The following is a 9,441-nucleotide window of genomic DNA, read 5'->3' on the forward strand; positions in this document are numbered from 1 at the left end:
TTATTTTTAACGGGGAGAAAGGACAAATCCTTCTCGTTTAGTGATTTCAATATTTTACATACAAACCCACAAAACATCCATTGGAGTAAACTTCAAACAACCAATCCGCGTATTAACTGGTTTTATTGACTTTTTATGTGCATTTCGTGAAATAACGGTAATTAACTATTGTTTTGTTTGTCAATATTTGTTCTGAGTTTAATATGAGACCGTGTCACCTGTAAAGTTTACTTCGTCTAGAGCACCGTCCCTACAATCATCAAGCGATAAACAGGTCATCAAATTCGTGACGTCATCTACTATCAACACACCCAGACAATAATTCAGGGATCTGAGAATTAGTTACAATTTATATCAATATGGGCCCACCAGAGTGTCTATATAATAATTTTAGACGTTTTAGGGATCTAGATAAAAAATGGTATAGTTTGTATTTTACAAAGTACCATATATGTAAAGGGTGGAAAGATCCGAGCTTTCTACCCTTTTCGTGTATTGTGTTTTCTCACATTGAAGGCATAAAATAAATGAAAGCCATTTATTTATTCCATCATATCAAAAATATGGTTTTTTCGAATATCATATAAAAACATGGATTCTCGGTCCAATTTTCACAATTTTGCAAACGAAACCGTGATTTTGTTTCTCATATAGATTTTTGGAAATAGGATTTCATGCCATAGAAGAAAGTGGAAGAAAAAACAAATTTGTCCGTGTGCTCGTTTTTTGAGCTATTGTCACTCAATGGTAACTAGTTGACAAAATATTGGATTTTAGCGAAATTTTGCTGTTTTAACCAACACGAAAGATTAATGCCATAATTTCGTAATGAGGTGTTTGATATGTATGGATGTTTGCAGAATTTATTTTCTAGTGGTCTTCACTAAAAAGGTATCAGTTATGATTTAAAAAATAAGACTCATATTTTTTTTCTCAGAATAACAACATATGCTACCCCTACCCCTTACTTTTGAGCAACAAAATGCAGCATTTTCAGCCGTTTTTTGCCAAATAAAAACCTTTATAGAAAATGGTGTGGTATTCAACTTTTGTAAATATTTTTCATATAAATAGCGAAAATGTTGCTCTTTCTAAATCAGGCAGAAAAAAGGGGTTCCGTGTGCTTACTTTTTGCCCCAATTAGATACTTGTTATTTTTTCAATATTTTAGTGTAAAAGTTAAAAGTGCTCAAATAACAAATTACTGTTAAATTTAAAAATAAAGTGACATTAAAGTGTATCATTTCACACATTTATTCTAAATATTTCAACTATCACGAATCTAGTAAAGATTTACATCAAAATTAACTCAATACGGCTAAAACTGCCGGGGCAGCGATGATTAAAGTAAAACCATTAAAAAAATGGTTAAAAACTTCAGCCAAAGCGAAAAGAACACAATTTCAAAATGGCCGCAAAATAGGCCATTTCTTAAAATCCGCGTATGAAAAATTCTAGTAAGAATAGAAATGTATTTTTTTTACTAAATATGCAACTGGTAAATTGCTTCAGATATTGATAAATTGTATTTGAAAATTTTATAACGTTTTTAATCTTTATCTAAATGAGACTTCAATGGGACTGAAACTTCAGAGGTGTACATCCTTAAGGCCATCACACCCCATACGTTTTTTATTCACCGGCGTAATCTGAAGTTTTCATTCTCATGAATCTCTCTTAAAGCTATAAAACAGGTGTCCAGGGATGGAATCATTTAGTATTTTTATCAAAATATTGCATGTTAGTTGTGGTGCTTGTGTCCTGCACACCTGTAATAATCTCCCTCCCTCGGTAAGGTCATCCAGGTGTGCACCTGTGGACTACACTGGTTTAAAAGGTGACACTGTGTAGATTTATTACGGACCTATTACAATATCATATCAAAAAATATTGGTTAAGATACATAAGGTCATATGTATGTTTTTCGAAGATTATATAAAAACATGGATCCTAGGTTCAATTTTCACAATTTTGTTAATAATGACAATTAAAGGAAACTAAAATCGATAAATGATATTTATCAAACATATTTACAGGTAGTATGGGTAAAATGTGCAAAAGATCCATAACTTGATAATTTGCTGAATAACTAAGATTAGAGTATTTCCAACACTGATTATCAAAAATGTACATCGCATGTTACCTCAAGTAAATTTCTATATGATATCAAGTCCGTCCAACACTGATTGCCAAAACTGTTGCTTAGAGTATCAATCGAATAGCATGTTATCTGAAATAAAATTTCAAAAATACATCCAGCCCGTACACCGTATTCTGTTATTTTTCCTTCTATGAACTTGTTGTTAAATATCTTTTTGTATCATCTTCCGTAAAACACGTATTAAGGACGTATTCTTTTCTTGTATTAAAATTGTTTTTTTCATGTAGATTTTTGGAAATAGGAGTTCATGCCTTAGAAGAAATTGGAAAAAAAAAAATATGCCCGTGTGCTTGTTATTGAGCTATTGTCACTCAAAGATGCCTAGTTGACAAAATATTTGATTTAATGGGAATTTTGCCGTTTTGATCATTTACACGAGATATTAAAGCCATAATTTCTTAATGAAGTGTTTGATATGTATGGATGTTTGCAGAATTTATTTTTTTTTCTCAGAATAACAACATATGCTACCCCCTACCCCTTACTTTTGAGCTACAAAATGCAGCATTTTCAGCGATGATTCAAGTAAAACCAATATCAGTAAAAAATGGTTAAAAACTTCAGCTCTACCCAAAGCAAAAAAGATACAATTTCAAAATGGCCGCAAAATAGGCCATTTCTTAAAATCCGCGTATGAAAAAATAATAGAAATATAATTTTTATACTAAATTTGCAACTGGTAAATTGCTTCAGATATTGATAAATTGTATTTGAAAATTTTATAACGTTTTTAATCTATATCTAAATGAGACTTCAACGGGACTGAAACTTCAGAGGTGTACATCCTTAAGGCCATCACACCCCTTACCTTTTATCACCGGCGTAATCTGAAGTTTTCATTCTCATAAACCTCTCTTAAAGCTATAAAACAGGTGTCCAGGGATGGAACCATTTAGTATTTTTATCAAAATATTGCATGCTAGTTGTGGTGCTTGATATTATCTTTATAGCCCTCGGGTGGTTGTCCTGCACACCTGTAATAATCTCCCTCCCTCAGTAAGGTCATCCAGGTGTGCACCTGTGGACTACACTGGTTTAAAAGGTGACACTGTGTAGATTTATTACGGACCTATTACAAAGCAGCCACTCTACTATTAGATTCTGACCAGATCAAAAGATGCTTTGAAGTAATCTTTATACCGATCAGTAGTATTATAATGTACTTCAGGTCGGTGAAAACTTTGCGTCTGATACCCTGACAATCAGCGTGATGTGTCTTACTGCAATATTGCATTTTTTAATAGCCCATCATGAAACTATTCAAAATCAAAACGTTTACCTGTCCGAGATCAAAATTCTTGTCCAAACTCAAAGGCAACAAAACAATGTGAAACATTATCAATGAAATAGAACATTGCGTTTCAGTAGAATGACCGTTATCTTCTGTATCCACGACACCCGCCATATAAACCTACACACGTGGAATTCACGAGATTTTTTCCATATGAATTATGTGAATTTTCACGTGAAATTTACTTTTTTACCCTGGTTCACGAAAAATTCATATGAAGAAATATTGCCTGTGTATGTCAGGTCTTGGTCAAAATACACATTTTCACACTAGGATAGTCAGCTGGACCAGTTCAGTCAGAACACAGAACAATGAGCAGATGTGAATTATTGTATAAGTTCCACACGATAAGTAATATCTTCAACTTTTATTTTGTGAAAGTAAACACCATCAAGTTGTGCCATGTTACATTTACTTTAACACTGTTATATATATACAGTATGTTTTTATAAATAACTAAAAGTTGCTTTATATAGATGTAGATATTTCAGAGCTGTATCTATTGAAAATTAATATTTCAAGCTTATGTCGTTTGACAATTATATTTTAATGTTACATCATTTGACAATTATATTTTAATGTTACATCATTTGACAATTATATTTTAATGTTACATCATTTGACAATTATATTTTAATGTTACATCATTTGACAATTATATTTTAATGTGATACCATTTGACAATTATATTTTAATGTTATATCCTTTGACAATTATATTTTAATGTTACATCATTTGACAATTATATTTTAATGTGATACCATTTGACAATTATATTTTAATGTTACATCATTTGACAATTATATTTTAATGTTACATCATTTGACAATTATATTTAATGTTATATCATTTGACAATTATATTTTAATGTTACATATTGATATTATTTTTACTGTTCATCATTTGAATAATTATATTTTCAATGTTGAATCATTCAAAAATTATTTTTTCAATGTTGCATCATTCAAAAATTACTTTTTCAATGTTGAATCATTCAAAAATTATTTTTTCAATGTTGCATCATTCAACAATTAACTTTACAATGTTGTATCATTCAAAAATTAATTTTTCAATGTTGTATCATTCAACAATTCTTTTTTTCAATGTTGTATCATTCAACAATTCTTTTTTTCAATGTTGTATCATTCAACAATTAATTTTTCAATGTTGTATCATTTGACAATTAAAATCATACGGTTGTATAATTAGACATTATGCAAAAAAAAATTAATATGTCTGTTTAGAGTTACATTGGCAAAAAATATGGTCGGACTTTTTTTTTAGAGTCTTACACTCTTATAATAATGGCCGGAACCGGAGTCTGAAATCGAAATCATGACTTTTAATTTTGTTTTCGTAGAAAAGTGGGGAAAAATTAGGGTCGGGGGTAAAAATTATAGGTCGTTTTATCATGTTTAAATGTCCAAATTTATGTATCCCTAAACAGATATATTATTTTTTTGGCCTTAGATATTTCAACGAAGGTTTTAGTTACAGATGTTCCAGCGCTAACAAATGGTATTTTTTCTCTATCAAAAACAGGAAAAGACGATTTAGTTTTCTTCTTCAGTTACACAAGATACTTACTTTATACCATTACCATTATTGAAAAATTTAGGCTTCTAATTCTACTTCAAGAAATTATTAAAAATTATTATTTCCATCCCGGAAAAAAATCTCTGGCACTATGTTCTATATGGAATAAAGAATTGATTGCGCGTGCAGCAAATGCAAAATAAATAATTTTATAATATATTTTGTGTTTATTAGACGTATATAAACACTATTAAACACCAATTATTGTTCAAATGAGTATCATTTATGCTCTGACGGCGGTGGAGCATCTCTAAAGGTTTATCATTTAACAGTTAATATTTCAATATTGTTTCATTGAAAGTAAATATTTTTGGGATGGGTCATGTGACAGTAAGTAAATTAATGCAACAACGACCTTGTCATTTACTTGATATATAAATTACTATTTTACTTTCAAATTATCGTGAAATATTATTTTTTAACATGTAAAATTGGTTAACATCGATGACCAAATGATGCCTTATAGTTTTGTTCAGGGTAAACACCAGAAAAGTCCCAGCCATAAACAGTACATCAATCCACGAGACATCAAACATGGAATTAATCCTAATAGATTATCTCCAGTGTTCACACCTCGTTATAACACTAGTCAACACTTTACCCCCGTACTGAAGTGGTCAAGGTTTACATTCCCAGAGACACCGTCCAAACAACCACAGGTGTCCCGGCTGGACGGGGGCTGGGACGTGTCCGGGCCTGCTCTCTAAATATATAGCAACTTAATTCATTACATATTACTAATCAACTGTATGAAACTTCGGAAAATATCGAAATTATACTGTAAATTAAAAAGAATTCAGAAAATATTCCAATTTCAAACTCAAAATTGAAATAATACTTTTTTTTTCAAAATGCTGATGAAAATTGCACCTGTATTGGAATTAAATATGTGAATTTGAGTCAAGCTAACATGTCATTGTTTCCCTGAGATAACTCCAGCAGTTCACTATTATGTGTTATAATAGGTTATTAAGGGTCTGTATGTGGCAATACTTGTGGACCATTTGGACGATCAGCGGGACTACAGGTGTCAAGTATCCGTTTATAACATACATCGACTCCTTGAGCTCCCGACAAGGATTTAGTATCTAAATAAGAAAAGAGGGCAACATATCACCCTCACAATGGTCACGTTACTATATTTGCACTAAAAGGATAAAAAAAGCCGTATACGTGATAATCGTTAATTGATTGCTTGTTTATCGCAATTTTTTTAAACATTTGATAGCTAAAACTGATACCAAACTTTTTATTGAAATTTCAATATATGTTGAAAAGTTTTTCAAGTATTTTTAATGATATTCAATCTCCCATTCATCAAATAGTTTCAAATATTTTACAATAAAAAACAATTTATTGCATCCAATCTGTTCATCGTTTCGCCAGACGATCAGCCTTTCCACATGATTTTTTTATGATGTTTCATTTGCTATTGTATTCTCATTTCATTCGTCATAACATAACAAATATTATTCTCAAACTTTCGCCTTTTTAATGAAAAACATCATTTCTTCGGTCCATTACGTTTAGAAAATGTGTTTATATATGAAAGTAAGCTTGGTAAGAAACTGGAGTGTAAAAGAATTGAATAAAAAGGTGAAATGTTATCAGATATGACTTCAGAGGTGAATAAAAAGGTGAAATGTTATCAGATGTGATCTCAGAAGAGATATACATATCACATAAGAAGAATATTGCACGTATAAGACTTAGTTCACATAATTTAAATATTGAACAAGGGAGGTATGGGAATCGTCAGAGAATTCAAAGATTGTGTGAGGTATGTAATGCTAATGACATTGAAGATGAATTTCACTTTATACTTATATGTAATTGTTACTCTGAATTAAGAAAAAAATATATTAAATCATATTATTATAGACGTCCTAGTGTGTTTAAGTTGGTACTTTTATTATCAACCTAGAATATAGGAGAATTAAACAGGTTAGGTAAATATATAGATTTGGCTTTAAAGCTACGAGATAATTTAATTTCTAATTTAAGTTAATTAATATTCCAAGGTTTTGAAATGTGCATTATAAATCATTGATCTTATGTTTTATGAAATGGTATATATACATAATTAATCATACAATGTATCTGTTTTGCTATGAAAAATGTAGTTATATGTTTGTCCAGCACTGTCTGCATTGTTATATTGTATATGTTTATGTCAACTCTCCGATGTTGTAAAAAAATCAAGGAAATAAAAGAATCTGAATCTGAGGTGAATAAAAAGGTGAAATTTTATCAGGTATGATCTTAGAGGTGAATAAAAAGGTGAAATGTTATCAGGTATGATCTCTGAGGTGAATAAAAAGGTGAAATATTATCGGGTATGATCTCAGAGGTGAATAAAAAGGTGAAATATTATCGGGTATGATCTCAGAGGTGAATAAAAAGGTAAAATGTTATCAGGTATGATCTCAGAGGTGAATAAAAAGGTGAAATTTTATCTGGTATGATCTCAGAGGTGAATAAAAAGGTAAAATGGTATCAGGTATGATCTCAGAGGTGAATAAAAAGGTGAAATTTTATCGGGTATGATCTCAGAGGTGAATAAAAAGGTAAAATGTTATCAGGTATGATCTCAGAGGTGAATAAATAGGTGAAATTTTATCGGGTATGATCTCAGAGGTGAATAAAAAGGTAAAATGTTATCATATATGATCTCAGAGGAGAAAAAAAAGGTAAAATGTTATCCTATATGATTTCAGAGGTGAATAAAAAGGTTAAATGTGAGCAGATATGATCTCAGAGGTGAATAAAAAGGTAAAATGTTATCATATATGATCTCAGAGGTGAATAGAAAGGTAAAATGTTATCATATATGATCTCAGAGGTGAATAAAAAGTTATATATGATCTCAGAGGTGAATAAAAAGGTGTAATGTTATCAAGTATGATCTCAGAGGGTAATAAAAAGGTGAAATTTTATCAATGGCTCCTGAATCTACGATGTCTAAGTACTGTTCCCTAGGGACTCCTGAATCGACTGTGTCCAAGTACTGCTCCCTGTGGACCCCTGAATCTATTGTGTCTGAGTATTATTCCATGGGGACTCCTGAATCTACTGTGTCCGAGTACTGATCCCCGGGGACTCCTGAATCTACTGTGTCCGAGTACTGATCCCCGGGGACTCCTGAATCTACTGTGTCCGAGTACTGATCCCCGGGGACTCCTGAATCTACTGTGTCCGAGTACTGTTCCATGTGGACTCCTGAATCTACTGTGTCCGAGTACTGTTCCCTGTGGATACTGAATCTACTGTGTCTGAGAACTGTTCCCTGGGGACTCCATGATGTACTGTGTCTGAAAACTGTTCCCTGGGGACAATATTTGTGGTAATGTGATGTTCACATTAATTACCTACTGTGCTGTTTCTGTTTAGTTGTGGTTGCGTTAGGTAGTCGTCTGTGGGTATTAGTGATAGTATCTCATTCATCACTTTATAAGACGCACGATTTCTGCTGTTCACGTCTGGTCTGAAGTGATGGCAATCCTCTCACCTGGTCATGTAGTCGTTGGTAATAAATCTGTCTTTGTATTCGTTCAAGCTTATAAATGTCTTTTTTATATCTGGGTGCAAAATTGTCCTACTAATTCAAACAGTGAGCTGGACAGTGTTTCAGGTTCCGTTTTAGAAAGTCAAATGGTGCAATTTTACATTTTTTGTGCCCGCGGATTATTGTTCCATGGGGACACCAGAATCTACTGTATCCGAGTACTGTTCCATGGGGACTCCTGAATCTACTGTGTCCGAGTACTGTTTCCTGTGGACTCCTGAATCTACTGTGTCCGAGTACTGTTCCCTGTGGACTCCTGAATCTATTGTGTCCGAGTACTGTTCCATGGGGACTCCTGAATCTACTGTGTCCGAGTACTGATCCCCGGGGACTCCTGAATCTACTGTGTCCGAGTACTGTTCCCTGTGGACTCCTGAATCTACTGTGTCCGAGTACTGTTCCCTGTGGATACTGAATCTACTGTGTCTGAGAACTGTTCCCTGTGGACTCCTGAATCTATTGTGTCCGAGTACTGTTCTATGGGGACTCCTGAATCTACTGTATCCGAGTACTGTTCCATGGGGACTCCTGAATCTACTGTGTCCAAGAACTGTTTCATGTGGAATCCTGAATCTACTGTGTCCGATTATTGGCCCCGGGGACTCCTGAATCTACTGTGTCCGAGTACTGTTCCCTGTGGACTCCTGAATCTACTGTGTCCGAGTACTGTTCCCTGTGGATACTAAATCTACTGTGTCTGAGAACTGTTCCCTGTGGACTCCTGAATCTATTGTGTCCGAGTACTGTTCTATGGGGACTCCTGAATCTACTGTGTCCGAGCACTGTTCCCCGTGGACTCCTAAATCTACTGTGTCCGAGTACTGTTCC

This window comes from Argopecten irradians, chromosome 8 (genome assembly GCF_041381155.1).
Source record: "Argopecten irradians isolate NY chromosome 8, Ai_NY, whole genome shotgun sequence".
Lineage (NCBI taxonomy): Eukaryota > Metazoa > Mollusca > Bivalvia > Pectinida > Pectinidae > Argopecten > Argopecten irradians.